The sequence below is a fragment of the Pipistrellus kuhlii genome, unplaced genomic scaffold (assembly GCF_014108245.1).
Source record: "Pipistrellus kuhlii isolate mPipKuh1 unplaced genomic scaffold, mPipKuh1.p scaffold_m20_p_6, whole genome shotgun sequence".
Lineage (NCBI taxonomy): Eukaryota > Metazoa > Chordata > Mammalia > Chiroptera > Vespertilionidae > Pipistrellus > Pipistrellus kuhlii.
Genome location: NW_023425562.1, coordinates 53,010,741 through 53,031,308, shown reverse-complemented (window position 1 = coordinate 53,031,308; position 20,568 = coordinate 53,010,741). Strand labels below are relative to the sequence as shown.

The following is a 20,568-nucleotide window of genomic DNA, read 5'->3' as shown; positions in this document are numbered from 1 at the left end:
CACTGTGACGAGGAAGTAAGACACCACCAGCAGAGCATACACTGTCATGGCCTAGAGCATGTGTGTCCAGGGCAGCTTCAGCTTCAGATTGGGACATTCCAAAGTCTCCAGGTTGGTAGTGGCAAGGCAGCTGTTGGTCATTAAGAGATCCCTTCAAACTGGTAGAAATCTTGGAAGCTTCTAGAAGCTGGTAGCATTTGAATATGCCCTTTGGCAAAGATGGTAGGATGAACATTCCAGATGGAGGAAATAATTGGAGTAAAAAACAATGAAGTACAGAGGTCCTCACCTACTAAATTATACATTCCTCAGCCAGATTCCTGCTAGAATGTGTGCTAAATTCTAGGCCAGCCTAAACGAAATCCTCTTTTTCTCCTGTCTTTTCTACCCTTTTTCTTTCTGTTCTTCTTTCCTTTTGTTCTCCTTATCTCTTGAGACCCATTTGCCTTTTACTTTGGTTTCTTCTCAATACTTGCCTTTCTTTCATCTTCCCATTTCTCCAGTCCTTTTGAAAGAAAAGGTATGTTTGGTTTATCTCTATCTAGCTACTTTCTTGCCCTCTTCCCCAGATTATGCAGGAAATCTAGGCCTTTGGGTTAAGATGTGAATCAGCTGTACAATATTTAACTCCTGGCAACACCTCACCTTGTGAAACTGAGAAGTAATAATGGCATAGTTGTTTCTCATCTGTCTCTTCCTCCTAACCCCCAAGGCTGGGAGTGTCACTGTTATTATTTTTGTAGTAGTTGTCAAAATGTCAATTTTAATGAGAAATTTCTGCAGACAGGCCTACTCGTAAGTGACATGAGCCTTCAGACAAAACCAGGGATTAGATGAGTCAGAAGTGCTCATGATTTGTTTTCTTATTCCTATAGGTGTTTAGGCCACACAGAGACACATTCCCTCCTATCCCTGTAGGTTGGTATCACACTATTGAGTCACAAAGGTGCACACATTTCTCCCACACACATCCATACTATCTCCCTTATACCTTTAAATCATTTACTCCCTCCTCTGCCATGTACCCACACATTTATTCTCCTACCCATTTCCATTGTTTTCTACCCAAATACCCAGAATTGTGTGTCACATGAGAGTATCTGCAAGCCTGTCTTCCAGACACCACACTGTCTACTCCCTTACATACCCACACAAGTCCTCCCCTACACAGACACACCCAGGCCCCACACATTCAATACCACACCACCTCCCATTATTCCGTAGGTTTAAGTATTTCTATTCTTCATTAGAGATATTTTAGTTTCAACTTAGTTTTTAAAGGAAATGTCTTTGCTGCAGCGAAGCCTGTGAACCTTTAGGAAGTCTGATAAGACCCGTAGAATAGAATAACCCTCTTATGGTGGGAGAAGGACAGGGCTGGATCAGACAGCCTGGTCACCCCCAACTGCCCCTCCCTGCCAGTCTGGTCGCCCCTAACTGCTCCCCCCTCTGCCAGTCTGGCTGCCCCTTACTGCTCCCCTCTGCCGGCCAGGTCACCACTCACTGCCCCACCCCCTGTCGGCCTGTTCAGTCCTTTAGTTGTTCCTCGCTAACCCCCCTGCTGGCCTGCTGATCAGTTGTTTTGTAATCCCTCGCTAACCCCCTGCCATCCTGGTTGCCCCACGCAGCCTGCTGGTCAGTTGTTTGGTCAGCCCTCACCCCCTCCCAACCTGGTCGTCCCATGCAGCCAGTCGTTTGGTCATCCCTCAACCCCCCTGCCAGCCTGGTCGCCCATGCAGCCTGCTCTTCGGTTGTTACTGTGAGGGCGTAATGACCAATTTGTATATTACCCTTTTATTAGTGTATATGTACATACATATACACATATACATATATATATATGTGTGTGTATATGTGTATATGTATGTATGTGTGTATATGTATACATATATATATATACACACATGTACATTTAATTGATTTCAGAGAGAAAGGGACAGGGCAAGAGAGATGGAAACATCAGTGATGAGGCTGCCTCCTACAATCCTCCCACTGGGGATTGAACCGAAACCTGGACGTGTATCCTGATCAAGAATCGAACTGTTCATAGGTCAACACTGAACCGCTGAGCCACGCCGGCTGGTCAAACTGTATTTTTAACAAGTTCCCTGAATCTCTATTGTGTAGCCAGATTAGAAACTTGTAATCAAGAGGAAAGAACTGTATTATCTTATAAGTAAGATCTGTATTATTTTCCTGTATCACTTTGGATAAGGTATCTTTTCTTTTCTGGACCTCAATTTCTTTTTTTTCTTAATGTTCTTATTTATTTTTTTAATTTATATTTTTATTGATTTCAGAGAGGAAGGAAGAGGGAGAGAGAAATAGAAACATCAATGAGAGAATCATTGATTGGCTGCCTCCTGCACACCCCCTACTGGGGATTGAGCCCACAACCCAGGCATGTGCCATTGATTGGAATTGAATCCTGGACCCTTCAGTCCACAGACTGATGCTCTATCCACTGAGCCAAACCAGCAAGGGCTGGACCTCAACTTTTTCAGCTGTCCTATAATAAAGCTCATTCTCATAAATGACCCTTTCAGCTCTAAAATTTTAGGTTGCTTTATGATAAGATCAGTCTGGGCTCCTTTTCTATCAAAAATGTCTTCCTTCTCTGAGCCTACTCTGAGCAGGGCATTGCAATCTTTGGCCAGAGGCCAGCAGAGGCAATCTAGACCCTGACCTCCTGTCAGAAGCACTGACTTGGCTCCTAATTAGAAGTGGATCGATATGGGCCTGCATCCAGGCCTGGGGAGCTTGTGAGGAGGCCTGAGGAGAGCTCCTAGCTAGGGAGAATCTGATTACCATTAAATGGACCTGGTTACACTTGTCAACACAACAGTTCTGCTGGTGTAGACTTCCTATGATGGGTTAGCTTGTGTACATCTCCCTTTGATATGTATTCCCCACATTGATAAACTATACAATATGATCTTATCGAATACCTACTAAATGTTAAATACTGGGTTAAGCTGCTTTTATTTTTCCTAATAACCTACTGCATAGTCTGGAAAAGGAAACTGAAGCTCAGATAAGTGAAGTGACTTGGCTGCTCTATGTATCACACAGCATGCTCTCTGTTGTACAACATTTACGATTATTTACAACACTGATTCCAAATTGATGTACTGTTCTCAACTAGAATCATACTTATCCTTCTAGGCTAGGGCCCTTCAAAGATCGGAGGAAATTCTTTAAAACCAGTGGTGAGGAGGAAGAGGGGATAGGTTTTGCTTGCTTCTGCTTTTTCATCTCCTTTCTAAGGTCCCTAAGGAATGAGCAGGCTCTAATGGGAGAGATCAATCATCATTTGGGATCAATGGGAAGGCTTCCTCCTGCATGCAGTGCAGAGTCAGGTTTCTGAACTGGCCCTGTGGGAGGCGGGGGAAGGGACTAGTGAATATTTCTAGGCGTTGTAGAACCTGCATGCTTAACACGCTCAGCTACCAGTGTGGTCAGACCAAATTCCTATATACAATAGTTGTGTCATTCAACTAGTATTTGCTGAGTATCTCCTATGTGTCAGAGCATGCTATTGGTAAGGATTCCCAGGTGAAGACCCAATCTCTGCCCTGAAAGACCTCACTATCTAGCATCAGAGTCAAACAAGGAAACAAATCACAATATTCTGTGTGTGCCTTGATAGAGGCCTGTGCAAGGGACTCTGGGATCACAGAGGCATGAAGGTGGGTTTTCTTGGAAGAGATAACTTTGATCTGTACTTTGAAGGAAAAGAGTTGAGACAGACAAGGCAAGGAGGGTACTTCAGACACAGGAACTAGCATAAAGGTGTGTCCAGGAACTCTTGATCATGGAGTGGACATTAGAGCAATCTCTATCATGGAACAAATCATATTAACAGCCCTGAGCCCTAGCCTCTTGTCAGATTTAGGGCTGTAGTAGTAACCACTGAGGGGCAGTAACATGGGAGCAGCAGGTGGGGAGAAGGAGGTGAATTTATTAGTAGGTGCCAACTGATACTTTCAGGGAGGAAACTAGGGGAGGAAGCTGATGAGCAGCAGCTCAGTCCTCTGAGCCAAACTTGCAAAGGTGCTGGATGGGGGTTTTGGCAGTGGTTTGAAAGCTCATCTAGCCCAAGCACATGACTTTGCTTCTCCGATGGCAAAATCCTCTGTTCCACTCAGCCTGCCCCTCCTTTCTCTGTTCTTTTAAAAGAAGAAATTAATGGGATCAGTTCAAAATACCCCTGAAGTGAAATTACATTTTTAACTCTAATTACTCTAATTAAACCTTGACAGCTGTAATCCTAGAATGGCAGATATGCTAAGTACCCCATGCCTGCGACAAGCTCACCTATCCAGATGGGATGTTGTTCTGTTCTGGGCTTGGGAGAATAATCCTTTTATGTGTTTGTTTTGTTTTCTCCCATTAGCATTTTAGTCTGGCCTCACAGCTTTCCAAGCTAGGATAGCCATACCTGTGGGCTACAGGCTTGCTCAGGACCTCTAATCTCAATAGAGGCCCCTTTGCATTCAGAGATGGTGCCCCTGATGCTTCCTACCCTGTTTCCCCGAAAATAAGACAGTGTCTTATATTATTTTTTTCTCCCAAAGTTGCGCTAGGTCTTATTTTCAGGGGATGTCTTATCTTTTCTTGCGCTAGGTCTTATTTTTGGAGGATGTCTTATTTTCCGGGAAACACGGTATTGCATACCTTTTTGTTCTCTCTTCAATTGAGGTCAGACTGCACTGCATACGGGCCTTTCCTTGGGTGAAATACCCTGCCTTTGGGAACCTGCTCTTATTAGAAGGCTATCTGCTGTTCTAGGGCTAAATCTGGATCTAGGTTCAGTTTATGGCTGATATTAAGGATACAATGAGGTCAGAGACAAGGAACTCTGAAAATAGGATATTTTCTTCGCACATCTCAAGCACAGGCGAGGGTCATCTAGTGAAATGCCTGATCTTGACCCTTAACTAGTTACCTGTCCAGACCCAAGGAACATGATGAGGAGGGAGAGGGGGCAGCCCTTGAAGCAGGTTGAAGTCCCGTTAATGCTGTGGGTCATTAGTTCTGTTGAACCAACTTCCGTATGTTCTAGTGACCTCTGCTCAGCCTAGAAGCCTGATCTGTCAGCAGACATTGGGTGCTATGTTAGGTACTGCAAGAGATACAGAACTGAGTAAGATACTACCCCTGCCCCTGAGAAGCTTAGAATTGTGGGGAAGAGAGGAGGTGGTGGTGAGTGAGTGACAGTTATATAAGTATGACTAATTATGTAAAGCAGAACCAGCAAAGATGTCTCACAGGTGTTGGCATTTGAGTTTGTCACTGAATAGGCACTATTGGCAGAGGAAGGGAGAAGGACATTGCAGTGTTAGGGAACAACATGGGTAAAGGTAAAAAGTCGAAGTACAGTGTGCAGGGAAGGATATGGTAGAGGATGAGGGTAGAGTTTAAACTTCATCCTATAGGCAGAGAGTATCCAATGAGGGTGCAGGGCTGTGATAGGGTGTATAAAGCATTGGGAGACAGTGATTGGAAACAGTACATTAGAACAGGTGTCAGCAAATTGTAGGCTGTTGGCTCAATTCAGCTTGATGCCTCTTTCCATAAAGTTGTTCTGAAATACAGCCACACTCATTTATTCTTCTATGATTGCTTTTGTAGTACAGTGCTAGAGTTGACTCTACAGAGACTGAGATTAGCCCACAAAATCTAAAATATTTACTATTTGGTTCTTTACAGAAAAAGTTTGCTGACCACTGAGTTAGAAGTAAGTTATGAAAGTTCTGATAACTTCTAAGAGTCGATAAATATCAGGTCTATGCCTGAAATGGATTGGAGATGTCAAATGAGACTTTTTAGAAGAAATGACAGCATGACTAATCAGAGTACACCAATCCCATCTGCCTCTCAAAACTTTGTAAAGGTCAAATATGCTGAAAGTCACCATGGTCACAAAGGCACAGGATACAGGCAAGTCCTGATTTGCCCTTTTTAGCTGTGTGACCTTGAGTAATCACTTAAATTCCCAGAAGTTCAGATGAATACAGTGAATAGGATGACAACAACAACAGCAAAAAGAATCAATCGGATTCTTCCTGTGTCACAGAGCTCCTAATCCGCCACTTCTCTATACTTCACTCCAGTTTAAAAATCTGAGGGCCCTCTAATGGGAAAGAAGGGGCAGCCCTTGAAGCAGATAGAAGTCCCATTAATGCTGTGAGTCATTAGTTCTGTTGAACCAACTATCTCTATGTTCTAGAAAACCTGTAACATGGTTTAAGTTGAGAAGGTGGGGATGGATATGCAGAGTGTTTTCATCACCCAGAGCAGCTGGTGGTGTGGAGAGGGGCTCATGATAATTTTAAGGACACCCTGTACCCTTTTCCTTCCCCTTCCCTAATTATTGGTACTTGTTCTGTCCAAATTGAATTTATTCCTAGCCTTCAACCTCCAGAGCATATTAGGCCCCTGCAAAACTATAAGCTGGATCACCTCTTCCAGCCAGAAACTGTATAAGTACCCCTTAATATCTTTTATGTGTTTCTTCCTGCCAACTACACTGTATCCCCTATGCTTTACTCCTTCTTCCCCAAAACGTTGTGCATCTATCCTGTAGAATAGAAAGAAAGGAAGAAAAAACACACACACACACACACACACAAACACACACACACACACACACACACACACACACACACACACAAACAAAAAACCACTGGATAAGGAGACCACAGTGATAAGTTCCAAACTCGTTGCTCCCTTCAGCTTACTATGTGATCTCAACCAACTTGTTTCAAGGTCCTGGCCCTTCTGTAGACTCCAGTACAAATTATTTTAGCCACTTCTTGGGATTTGAGATTTCTTCCCTAAGACCAAACTTCAGAGAACAGCTCTTTTTTCCTTTTCCTTTCCCTATGTTTTTTTTTTTCTTTTTCTTTTTTTCTTTATCCCTTCCCTTTTAATTGAGAATAGTAGTATAGCCGAAACCGATTTGGCTCAGTGGATAGAGCGTCAGCCTGCAGACTGAAAGTTCCCAGGTTTGATTCCTGTCAAAGGCACATACCTTGGTTGCGGGCACATCCCCAGTAGGGGGTGTGCAAGAGGCAGCTGATCGAGTCTCTCTCTTATCGGTGTTTCTAACTCTCTATTCCTCTCTCTTCCTCTCTGTAAAAAATCAATAAAATATATTTTAAAAAAAGAAATAAAAGAATAATAGTATAAACCCACACCTCATTTTCTTGAAATTCACTACCTTCATAGTCATATCTCCAGCTCTTTTTACTAGTATGGTTCCAGGAACTGGCACTAAATCTAATTATTATAATGAAACAGACCCTGGGGGTTTGGTTCAGCTGACCCTAGAGGTGTTTAGCAAGGCATGATGTCTCTAGGATGGGCAGTCTATTTCAGTACAGGCAAACATTTGGCTCTGGGCATCCATGATACACTAGAGCAGTGTTTCCCAAACTTTTGACATATGTGTACCCCGTAACGCTGAGTACCCCTTGTACTCATGAGAACGTAGAATTAGGTGCAGCTAAGCAAGGTGCAGTGCAAACTCCGGTGCAACCCGTACCCCCACCAAACTCTTCCCATACCCCTGGGGGCACACGTACCACGCTTTGGGAAACACTGCACTAGAGGAAGGAAGGGCCAAGCACTGATCTAGGCAAGTTATATACTTTCCCATTTCTTTTATCTCATAACTTTTGATATAGGCAATATTATTCCTGTTTTACAGATGCGGGAACTCAGTGACTGACTCATGGTGGATACAGGAAACAACTAACTAGTCCTATTCCCAAGTAGGACAACTAACTAGTCCTATTCCGAAGTAGGAGATAGACAAGTAAACAGAGTGGTCAAAGCTCTAAGAGGATACACAGGAACAGTTAAATAACCAAGATACCCAGAGCCAGGGCTCAAGCCCATGTCTGTCTGCATGATATTTCTACTATACCATCTGCCTTCCCCTGCAAAAGAGTAGGGAGAGTTGGCTAACTCAAGTGCAAGTCTGGGTTGGCAGGCAGTCTGGAGTGGGGCCACTAGTGGGGAGGCCTGGCCTTGGAGTCAGAACTGGACTTTAGTCGTAGGAGGCCTGAGGTGTTAGGCAGATGACAAAGGTAGAAGCTTTCACATGGACCTGGGCCCATTTACAGAAAGAGCACATAATTTTGTGCCCTCTAGAAGTAAGGCCTGGTGGTCAGCACTGGCAATATCATGAATACCACAAGGAACCACAGAGTCGACTCTAGTACAGGAGAACAGGGAGGAATGGTTGATATCCAGGGACTATGGGTAGGAGATGGGAGTTATAGCTAAGACTTAAATATTTCCTGCCTGGCCCTGCTGGTGTGGTTCAGTGATTGAGTGTCGACCTATGAACCAGGAGGTCATGGTTTTGATTTCTGGTCAGGGCACATAACCAGCTTGTGGGCTCGATTCTAGTAGGGGTCATGAAAGAGGCAGCCAGTCAGTGATTCTCTGTCATCATTGATGTTTTTATCTCACCCTCTCCCTTCTCTGAAATCAATAAAAATATGTTAAAAATAAATATTTCCTGCCAGTAGTCAAAATTAGTTTGAGGACTGGATTTGAGTTGCTGAATCCCACCTTGAAATGCTAGAGTTAGTATAGATAGTGAGAAGGAAGGGAAGAGATTTTAGAGACTGACAGGAACCAGTCTCCAGGTTAAAAAGATAAGCCTTGTCCTAGCCAGTTTGGCTCAGTGGATAGAGTGTCGGCCTATGGACTGAAGGGTCTCAGGTTCGATTCCAGTCAAGGTCATGTGCCTTGGTTGTGGGCACATCCCCAGTGGGGGGGTGTGCAGGAGGCAGCTAATGGACGTTTCTCTCTCATTGATGTTTCTAGCTCTCTATTCCTCTCCCTTCCTCCCTAAAAAAAAATCAATAATATATATATATTTTTTAAAATAAGCCTTGTTAGATTCTACAAATTATTCCAGCTTAAAAAGTTTGAACCATTTCACCTCAGCACAGCCTTTGCCAATGTCCATTCCTTGCCCCAGAGCCCCTGTCTTCTTTTTTCTCTGACCCTGGCGAGGCAGGCAGGCTGTGGAGAGCTCTGGGCCATAGCATCCTTCAGTCTTCTCTTTCACCTTGGGTCCTCTTCTGTGAAGCCCCTGATAGTGTTAGATTCCGTTTCTTCATCTGAGAAATATAGGGATTGGGCTACCAGAACGAGGTCCTAATGCTTTATGCTCAGGAGCTCCTTTTCCCACCAGATCTGAAGTTCAGTCTTTTTTTTTATTTTTTTATCCTCCTCATAGGGTATTCTCTCCATTGATTTTTAGAGAGACTGGGGCCAGGTTTCAAACCTGCAACCCAGGTACATGTCCCTGACCAGGAACCAAACCCGTTGAGCAATACTGGCCAAGGCCTGAAGTTCATTCTTAAGGCTAACATCAGCGCCCACCCTTGGTATCTAATAGTCTTCACATAACAACTGAATTTCCACTAGAATTCACAGATGATGATGATGATGATGATGATGCTGATTCTTCTTCTTCTTCTTCTTCTTTCTGACCATCTACTTGCGATTTTAATTTTGTGATAAAATTGCCATTATCTCCCAGATACTGGAACTGAGGTTCTTGGGTTGAATCCAAATCTGCAGAGCATGGTCATTGCTTTTTTTTCTTTATTCTCACTTGAGGATATGTTTTTGCTTTATTTTTAAATTTTGTTTTAGAGAGAGAGAAAAACATTGACGGGAGAGAGAAACATCAATCGGTTGCCTCCCCATGCCCCAGACCAGGAATCAAACCCGCAACCCAGGTATCTGCCCTGACTGGGAATCAAACCCGAGACCTTTTGGTGCAGGGAATGACGCTCCAAGTGAACCATCAACCAGAGCTGCATTGTCTTGGCTTTTTAAGGACCTATTCAAAAAATGAGATGTGAACTTGAAACTTGGAGTTCCATGTTCCACACTGAGGATACTTCCAAAGTCTTTCTCTACTGTCAGAAGTCTGGGTGATGTGGGAAGTGCCCTGACTGGGAGTAAGCAGACTGGTTCTGGCCCTGCCACTGCTTTTCTTTTATGACTGAAGAGATCCTCTCCCCACTTTGGTCTCATCACCCCTTGTAAAGTGGTGGGGCCTCTTCCAGCTCCGGTTTTATCAGGGACGGAAAGCAATCTTCTGCACAGTTCAGTGTGCAGAGCACTATCTGGCCCAAGCTTTGGTGTGTTGGTTATAGATTGTAAAGGCTTAGATTCTTGCTCCCATCTCAGGAGGGGGAAGGGAAACCATCTGACGGTCTCATTAGCATGGAGAAAAGAAAACAGTAATTACTTGTGCCTCCCTTGATGATTCCTGTGGGTTGGCTCTTCTAGGGAAGGAGGAGGGAGAAATTGGAGACAGTTTTAGCTGAGGACGGAGAAATGCTGTTCACTGCTCCGAAAATGCATAGGCAAGAATTATTGTCTTGCACATGTATTCTCTGGATATTCCTCCAGGCAGCCTGGAGACTGCCTGGATTGAATTTCATCTGTTTATGGAATGCTTAATGTTCTCAGACATGAACGTGGATTGGGCTCAAGAGTCCTAATGTCTCGTCATTAAGAAGTCAGGTGCCCTCCAGAGCTTCCTTTTGTGATTTTCTGATATCCTGAGACCTGTCTTCCTTGGGGAGTAGAGGAGGGTTTTACTGAGCCATTTTATGACTGGCAGCATTTTTATTACGTTGTGAGGTCATATTTTTAATCCCCATGGCAATACAAACTAGTTGGTTTATTATACCAGGGCACAGGCAACCACACAGTAGAGTCAAGGTCAGGTATCCTTGTGAATGGGAGGAGTGTGGTAGGACTGCAAGACAATGGAGTTTGGTCAAGGCTGGGAAAGCAGGCCTCATGAAGGTTGAGGTGGCTAGAGCTTTGAGGTTAGGGGCAGCTGGAACAGAACTAACAAATGGATTTTTATTGGGGCTCCTGGGACAAGGGCTATTTGCTCTATGTCCAGTCTTGTACTCCTTGATAGATGTGGGCACTTGTGCATCTTCAAGTGTTGATTACAGTAGAAGTCAGTCTGAGGCTCGTCTGGAGGTGAGCCCTGCCTTGATTGAGCCTTGCAGCTATTATGCCCTCAACTGCCCCTCCTGCTGGCCTGGTCATCCCCAACAGCCACTCCACTCCCCACACCCCTCCACACCCTGTGCCAGCCTGGTGGCCTCTCCTACTCTCCCCCCCCCCCCCCCCCAGCCTGATTGCCTCACACAGCCTGTTCAATTGTTTGGTCATCCCTTGCTTAAACCCCCTGCTGGCCTGGTCACCCCATGCAGCCTGCTTGTTTAGTCATTTGGTCGTCCCTCACTAACCCCCCTGCCAGCCTGGTCGTAGGCAGCCATCTTGTGAGGGTTAATTTGCATATTACCTCTTTATTATATAGGATTGCTTTTTTACAGAGAGGAAGGGAGAGGGATAGAGTTAGAAACATTGATCAGCCCTAACTGGTTTAGCCAGGTGGATAGAGCGTTGGCTTGCAGACTGAAAGGTCCCAGGTTCGATTCCAGTCATGGACATGTACCTTGGTTGCAGGCACATCCTCAGTGGCAGGTGTGCAGAGGCAGCTGGTTGATATTTCTCTCTCATTGATGTTTCTAACTCTCTTATCCTATCCCTCCTCCTTCATATTTGTAAAAAATCAATAAAATATATACTTAAACAAAAAACATTAAAAATAAAAACAAAACATCGATCAGCTGCCTCCTGCACACCTTCTACTGGGGATGTGCCCACAACCAAGGTACATGTCCTGTCTGGAATCGAATCTGGGACCTTTCAGTCTGCAGACCAACTTTCTATCCACTGAGCCAAACTGTTAGGGTGACATGCTATTTTTATTTTAAACGTGCTTTACAAGTGTAGGAGATAACTTCTCTTGTCATAATCTCTCCTTAGCCCCACTGAAGCGCTCTTTCTCTTCCCCAGGCCTTTTGCTTGGTTCCTCACCTACCAAAAGCCTTTGATGTCCAGACCCCAGTTCTTCCCAGTATTTTCTCTTAATTCACTTCCTGGCTTCTTTCCTCTAGTCACCAGTTGAAGATTCCTGGTTTCTATATATTCCTGTAGAACCTGCCTTATTATTATTATTATTATTATTATTATTATTATTATTTTATGAAGTGCTCCAAAATAATAGCCTGGACCATGGGAAGAAGTGCTTTTTCCAGGGAAACTTGCAGTCACCTGGGACATAATAAATTGCTTCCCAGAAATAGAGACAGTTCATGCTGATTCTTGCAAAGGTGTTCATAGCATCGTATTTCCTTCCAGTATAAGGTATTTTGATCAGGTTTAGCCCAGGTACCTCTCATGACTTCTTGACTGTTTGTTAGATTGTCTTAGAATATTTTGTCCTTAAGGGCATGGTGTCCAGTTCTATAAAAAGCGCAGCTCTTCTCTTACTGCAACAATGAGCTGACAGCCCCTGGGGAGAGCCTGGGAAGTCAGGTCCTGCATCGCTGGAACTTGATATGCACTTGCATTCCCTCCCTGCCCATCTTTTTCCCAGGCATGCAAAACTAGCAGTTGCTTCATCAACTACAAAATGGGAGAATTTGGTCCATTTCCTAAAACTTTATTATTGGTGCCTGCTTTGATATGCGCGGACTCCTTTATTTTCGAGCACGAGAAAGTGCAATGTATATAATAGAAAAAACACAGTCTTTGGAGTCAGATCTGGGTTCCAGTAAGTTCTCTATCTTAGCAGAGTAATTTTAGACAAGTTGCTTTATTTCCAAGACTCAGTTTCCTCCTGTAAGATGGGGATAATTCTACTGACCTCAAAAGGTTATTAGGAATAAATGAGAATAAATAAGGCTTTGGGCAGATGATAGGAAGGGCAAACGTACATCCTTTCCTTTTTCCTATGCCTTTTTATTGCTGCTTATTCATACCTTTGTGGTACTTAAATGGAATAACAATTTCTGTCATTGAGTCACTTTTGCCTAGCCCTGTCCTTATTCCTTCTATGAAGCTTCTGGGGCCACATCCAGTCAGACATTTCTTTCTCTACTTTTATGGCACTCTGAACGGTTAGATCTGCCTAATATTGTTAGTAGTTCTTTGCCAGAAGTTGACACAGTCTCACCCTGAATTGCAAGGAGCTCAAGAATAAGGACTGTTATTCATCCCTGCACTCTCAGTATCCTTAAGCCAGAGCTATGGCCATGGCCAATGAGGCCCAGGAAACATTTTTTATCGATTGGATAGAAGATATATTGTATATATATTTTTTAAAAAATTTTTTTCTCAGTGTATTGCAGCTGATAGAAAGAGCTATTAAAGATCTGGCTGGGAGTCTTCCATTCTAACTTTTCCCCTTTTCTATTACCACATTGATTCTCACAAAATCCCTCCACTATAGGCAGGATGGGAATTATATCCCTATTTTGTATTGATAGCTGAGGAATCTGAGGCTCAAATTAGAATCCAGGTCTCTTGTTAAGAGATAGCTCCAGAATAAGATAGGAGTAACGAATCAGGAATGAGAATAGAAATCCTAACTGGCTAGGTTTCCATTCTTTGGAAGCAGTACAAATCATTATAAGCAAGAAGGAACAGGGGGACTATAGTTCTGAAGCCTTGGCTAATGGTGAGGCCAGAGGCAGATGTAGAGATGTTTCAAGAACATGACAAAGTGGTGAGAATGGGTTTAGGATACTTCATTGATTTTCTAGGCTTTGAAGATTAAGGATTTAAATATGTACAAAGTATATAGTACATGTACAAAGCACCCTAAAAAATGCCCGAAGACAAGCATCCAGGTGAGACAATGGCATGGACAAAAAATGTACGAGAGCCTGGAAGGCACAAGGCAGATGTAGGGCAAATGATGACTTGATCCTGGCAAACCTGTGGAGTGAGTCTGAGGTGGTTGGAGCCACAACTTTTTTTTTTCTTTTTTTTTCTTTTTTCTTTTGAGCTGGAGAGTAGTATTAGAAACAGTCTGACAGTGTGTGCCCAATGAATTGGAACAGGAGGAGTGAAGGGAGACTATTGAAATAAAGACCAGGGAAGAGGCTACTGTAACAGTTTGTCTTTGTAATGTCAGCACATTTTAAGAAAATACTCCTGCTGTGCAGGTATGAGGTAATGAGATCCTGAACCAAGCGGAAGTTGACACTGTAGGGAATAATGAAGAACAGTGTGGATGCAGAGCTCTCAGGACAAAAACAAACAAACAAAAAACCCACAAGGACTTTGCAGCTGTGAGAATGGGGAACGAAGGAAGGAGGAGGTGGAGAACATGAACATTTGGAGTCTAGCACTTGGAAAATAGTTATTCTCTTGCTGAATCATGGAGGTGGGAAACAGGTGACGAGTTCAGTCTACTGACATGTTGAATTGAAGGTGCTAGTAGTCTATGCCCTTACCACCAATCCCCTACCTCTGCCCTAGTTCTTTTACCCAGGCCTCCAGAGATTCGTCAGTTCCATGTGTTTTCTTCTTTGTTTCACGCCTGGAGTCCCTCACAGATCCCTCTCCCTGTGTTTTAGAACAATTCTTTTTCCCCTTGCTAAAACCAGATAGTGCCTAGTCTAATTTCAAAATGTGTAGTATAATAGTTAGTAGCTACGAAGTGACTAATTTTGTGGTTGTCACCAGAGCTTTGTGATTACAGTAGCTACAGAATTAGAGACGCCTCTGGAACTAATTGGCTGAAGGACTCAGGAGTCACTCAGCTGGTATTCAGTAAAAAGCCTGGACTGCAAGTCAATGGAGGTGATCTCAGGCTTGGGTATAAATGGGGTCTTTGAGCCATGTCAGCTAGGACTAGGGAACATGTTTCCTGACTTCTTTTACTTTTGAGAATTGGCATACTGTGTGTTTAGAATGGCAAGACAGACGCTGGATTTCCTGGATTCATGTCCCAACTCTACCATCTACTAGTATTGGCTTTGTAACCTGGGCACGCATATTTATTTATTTATTTATTTATTTATTTATTTATTTATTTGTGTGTGTGTGTGCGTGTGTGTGTGTATTTTTTTAAAATATATTTTATTGATATTTTACAGAGAGGAGGAAGGGAGAGAGATAGAGAGCTAGAAACGTTGATGAGAGAGAAACATTGACCAGCTGCCTCTTGCACATCCCCTATCGGGGATGTGCCCACAACCAATGTACATGCCCTTGACCAGAATTGAACCTGGGACCTTTCAGTCCTGAGACCAACACTCTACCACTGAGCCAAACTGGTTTCGGCTATTTTTAAATATATTTTATTGATTTTTTACAGAGAGGTAGGGAGAGGGACAGAGAGTTAGAAACATCGATGAGAGAGAGACATTGATCACCCGCCTCCTGTACACCCCCCACTGGGGATGCGCCCGCAACCAAGGTACATGCCCTTGACCGGAATCGAACCTGGGACCTTTCAGTGCGCAGGCCGACGCTCTATCCACTGAGCCAAACCGGTTTCGGTGGGCACATTTATTTAATTCCTCTGTACCTCAGTTTCCCCATTAGTAAAATGGGAAATATAACAACACACCAACCTCACAAAATTGTTGTAATACAAACAAAGGGTTTACAACAGTGCTTGGCAGGCGCTCCTATTCTCCTTACCCCAAAGTCCTGTTTATTCCACATTCCCTGCTTATATAGGAGTTCCGTTCTTCGAGCAGCCTCACCCACAGAGGAGGGGATGATCCGAGAAACCTGAAGCGTATCTAAGGAATCCCAGAGTACTTAAAGTTTGTCCTGGCTTGGTTCTAGGCTCTCTCAACATGGTCCAGGAGTGAGAGAGAGTTAGAGTTGTTCCAAAGACCTGAGTTCCATTCCCAGTTCTGCCACTGACGTCCTTCCTGAGCCGTTTTCTCATACGTAAAATTAATTCCTCCATGTGTCCCTAGTATGTCATTCTTCCCATCACTGCATTCCAGCTATGTTGACTTACTTGCTCTTTAAGCATAATAAACTTATTTTTGCCTATTGCCTCGGGGCCTTTGCACTTGTTATTCCCCCCCCCCCTTTTTTTAAAAATATATTGTATTTATTTTTTACAGAGAGAAAGGGAGAGGGATAGAGAGCTAGAAACATTGATGAGAGAGAAACATCGACCAGCTGCCTCTTGGACACCCCCTACTGGGGACGTGCCCGCAACCAATGTACATGCCCTTGACCAGAATCGAACCTGGGACCTTTCAGTCCGCAGACCGATGCTCTATCCACTGAGCCAAACCAGTTTCGCCCCCCACCCCCCCCCCTTTTTTTTTTTTTTTTAACACTCATCCCTTAGAGCTTTGCAAATCTTACCCCATACTTATTCAGATCTCTGTCTAGTAATCAACTCTTGAAGAAGCCTTTTCGGACCATTTTTTTCTGAAATAGACCTAATTAACCACTTGGAGGGACCTAGAGGTCATTATGCTAAGCAAAAGAAACCAGTCAGAGAAAGACAAATATCATATGATCATATCACTTATATGTGGAATCTAATGAACAAAATAAACTGGTTAGGGCTGCTTTTTTTTTTTTTTTAATCACACTTATCATGACCTGCAATGATATATTTAATTATTAACCTATCTTTTGCTAGGATACAAGACATGTGAGGGTAGGGACTTTGTTTATTTTATATATTTTAATCCTCACCCAAGGATATTTTTATTTATTTTCAGAGAGTGGGGGAGAGAGCATGAGAAAGAAAGAGACATCCATCAGTTGCCTTCCACACAGGCCCAACCTACCAGGGCTGTGGATCAAACCTAGGTATATGCCCCAACTTGGAATCGAACCCATGGCTCTTTGGTTTACTGGACAATGCTCCTACCAACTGAGCCACAGCAGCCAGGGTGAGGGCAGGGACTTTGAATGCCTGCACTTACCTAATTTCTGAGCAGGACCCTGACTGAATTCCCTCTCTGTTTGTTATAGGTGAACCCTGTTCCCAGAGGCAGCTGGTGCTGATTCTGTAATCGCAGACTGAGTGAGTGAGGCGAACTCTGGCAAGCTTGGGCTAAGGTACAGAGTAACTATTTTGGGGCTTATTTTTACTCTTACTACAGATAATTTATAGATGATCACTCTCCTATTGCATGTCTAAGAGATTGACATAGGCGGCCTTCTCTATTGAAAGGAAAACTGAACTTCCTTTACTGGAGTTGTCATGAGATGGTCTTTTCCCATGAATAAGGCAAAGCAGATTCAATGTCTTCTGGCTTCCGCCAGCTTCTGAACCTGGCAGTTCCCACAAGCTCTCTTAACGTGACCTTGTAGCCCTTAGAGTCTTTCCTGATTTCAGTCTTGACCGTGCCCTACCAAGCCTATAAGTCAGCTGTAGAAAATCGTGTAGTTTTATCAGCCCTGCAAAGTGTGATCCCGAACAGCGTGGTAAGGGTGGAGTGATCGAGTAGAGCTGTGTGAAGGGGAAGTCCGGGGAAGCTTAGAGGGAAGACAGCAGATAGTGAAAATGGAAGGGAAATCAATCTCTCTCTCTTTTTTAAAGATTTTTAGAGAGAGGAAGGGAGAGAGAAACATTGATAATGTGCGAGACACATCAGTCGGTTGCCTCCTGCATGCCCCCTACCAAGGATCGAGCCCCAAACCTGGGCATCTGCCCTTCCCGGGATCACAGCAGCCATGCACTGCCCAGAATGACGGCCACACTGGTCAGGGCAGAAATCAACGTCCTAAGAACCAATTGTGTTATGGATCTTATTTACTCTAGACTGTGGTCGGCAAACCTCGGCTTGTGAGCCACATGTGGCTCTTTGGCTCCCTGAGTGTGGCTCTTCCACAAAATAGCACGGGGGGGGGGGGGGAGTGCACACATACAGTGCGATTGAAACTTCGTGGCCCATGCGCAGAAGTCGTTTTTGGGCCTGGGCAAGTCTGTTTTGAAGAAGTGGCGTTAGAACACTCAAGGGGCCAAAGAACCGCATGTGGCTCCAGAGCCGCTGTTTGCCGACCACTGCTCTAGACAAAACCCCATTTTGTAGATGAGGGAATGGAAGCTCAGGAAGCTAAAATAATTTGCCTAGGGTTCGTACCTGGGAAAAGCTGATGTAAAAACCTAGGTCAGTCTAACTGTACATACCACTGTTCTCCCTGACTTGGCAGGCTTTCTTTGTGTTGCTAATCTCCCTGGAGTACTGATTTTTCTTATAAGTTCAAGAAGACAGACCTCCTTAGAGATTCAGAAAGGAAGTCTAGTTATTTGAGGGGCCCAGCAGGGCAGGTAGCAGTTGGAGGTGTCTTCTGAGCAATGGCATTGCTAGTGAGGGGATAAGAGGCTAAAAATGATAAGAAGAACCCTTCAAACAGGCAGAGGCCTAGGATAAATACAGAAGAAAACACCTGTTACACATTGGGTCCTATAAACACTTGGTCCAGAACAGACAGGAATCTGGAGAGCTGGATTGGAGCTGAGAATCGTGGGTGTTTTTTTTTACCTTCTCAGCATCTGCCCTTGGACAATTTCCATTATCCTGTTTGTAAAATTGGAGTGCTCCCCACAGCCCACATCTATTGTGTGTACCTTAACCATGCAGGATGTTATAGAGAATCAAATGAGAAGTGCAAGTTGGAAAGCTTTGTGAATTGTAAAGCAGCATGACCGAAATGAGGGAAAGTAAGAAGAAAACATGTGTCCCTTACATCTCAGTCCCTGACCTATTTGCCATTACGTTCCCCGGAGGTAAAAGGGAGGGTTTTTCCTTTGGAAATCTGCACTGTAAATCTTTTCCCATGTCCTTCTGTCCTTCTGCAGGCCCTTCCCAAAGCTCAATCTTTTTAGAAGGGAAGGGATCTCAGGGCACAGAGGCAAAGCCAGACAGCCTCAGCAGCCATGATTTGTAGCATGTTGGTTGCCGAATGCAGGTTTAAATGCCCTTACACAGCCTGGCTCCAAGGCCACTGCCGGCACAGATATTAAAGCACTCTTCACGAGCTCATTCCCAGCGTGTGTCTGCACTCACCACTAGGTCTACTTATATCTTGCCTTGTTCCCTACTGTCATCTCAGAGAGGAAGGCTATTCCTATTTTGGCTCTAGGTTCCAGGCACCGCCCTCCCCACCCCCCAACTGCTAGTGAGAAAGGCACTTACACATGTAGCCTCATGACCTATCAGAGGTCGTGTTTCCCACCATCTTTCTCACCCTTGGCCAGTGATGTAGCCACTTTCTTAATACTGTGTAACAACGGGCATTCTGTCCTTCCCTCTGTCTGCCTGAGGGTGCACCGAGGGCTCTGTCCCCTACCCGGTGCTCTTGGTTGGCCAACCTTCCTTCCTATTCTGAATCTCCAGACTCTTGTTTGCCACATCTTTTTGTCTGGTTAATCTAAAGTTTTATTGCTTCTGGCTTTTTCATGTCCTGGTTGCCAAGTTTGGATCTTTGTTTGTTTTTAAAAATAGTTCATTGATTTTTAGAGAGAGAGGAAGGGAGAAGAGAGAAACATCAATGTGAGAGCGCAACATCTATTGGCTGCCTCCTGCTCCTCCCAGTCCCCCCTCTTTTCTCCCCCCCCCCCTCTCACACACACACAAGGCAAGCTAGACAGGTGCCTAACCTAGAATTGAACTAGCAACCTTTTGTTGCAACTGAGTCACAGCAGCCAGGGCCCAAGTTTGGATCTTATTGTTCTAATAATAACTACCCTGTGAAGAAGTTCCACCATTGACTATTTTAAAATTTGAATGATTCCACATTAAAAAGTATATGAGCCGAGACTGGTTTGGCTCAATGGATAGAGCGTCGGCTTGGGGACTGAAGAGACCCGGGTTCGATTCCGGTCCAGGGCATGTACCTTGGTTGCGGGCATATCCCCAGTAGGGGGTGTGCAAGAGGCAGCTGATTGATGACTCTCTCTCATCGATGTTTCTAACTCTCTCTCTCCCTTCCTCTCTGTACAAAATCAATAAAATATATTTTAAAAAAAAGTATATGAAATACTGATATCCATATAGTAGGGTATTTATCTGACATCCTCAATTTTGTAGAGCCCAACTAAAGAACATGGAGGAGGCAAGTCATTTTCACCCTTAGGCCCTTGCACAGCACTAATTTATTCTTACTGTTACATGTTTCTATATCAAGTTTAGCAGTTTAGTTTCTATACCCCCATAAAATTAAAAGCAGCATATAAAAAAGCAGGGAGGAACTGCTCTACTGACAGTAGCTAGTGGTGAAAGCTGAGAACCAACAGTAAGGGAGGAGGTGAAAGAAGAATGATAAGAAAGAAGCTGAAATGAGTACGGAGGCCATTTAATTTAGGGGCAGCAGCCCTGCGGACATACCTGTGCTTCAGTAAGTGGTAATTTTTAAGGTAATTTTAGGTTGCTCTTGAAGGCAAGAGGTATCAGAAAATGTTAATTATAATATCTATTATGTACTATATATAAATTTATTTCATTTCCATAGCAACTTAGGAGTTAGGTGGTGATGTTCTCGTTTTATAAATTACTGAGACTTAGAGAGGGACACAATAGACAGTTCTTGGGAGAGATAAGCTTAGAATCCAGAAGACTCTGGCTTCAGAGAACCACGTTGTTCTGCTGTCCCATGTTTGCTCATTCCCTGTGATCCAAAACCCTGGTCCTTCCCAGCCTCTTGGGCTAGTTGCTC

At 43.9% G+C, this 20,568-nt stretch overlaps 1 protein-coding gene across 10 annotated transcripts in view; it reads left to right on the top strand.

Annotated features, from left to right (window-relative positions):
• The window catches only part of RALY (RALY heterogeneous nuclear ribonucleoprotein), an 85,848-nt gene that overhangs the window by 19,519 nt on the left and 45,761 nt on the right, over nucleotides 1–20,568 (top strand). For 8 of the 10 annotated variants that reach the window (XM_045574609.1, XM_036419788.2, XM_045574608.1 and 5 more), the window contains exon 2: nucleotides 16,879–16,965. The exons of 1 other annotated variant lie outside the window; for it this stretch is intronic. The gene's annotated coding sequence lies outside the window, so the exon portion shown is untranslated. The remainder of the gene's footprint in view (nucleotides 1–16,878; nucleotides 16,966–20,568) is intronic. One more of the 10 variants, XM_036419782.2, reaches the window with a different exon arrangement.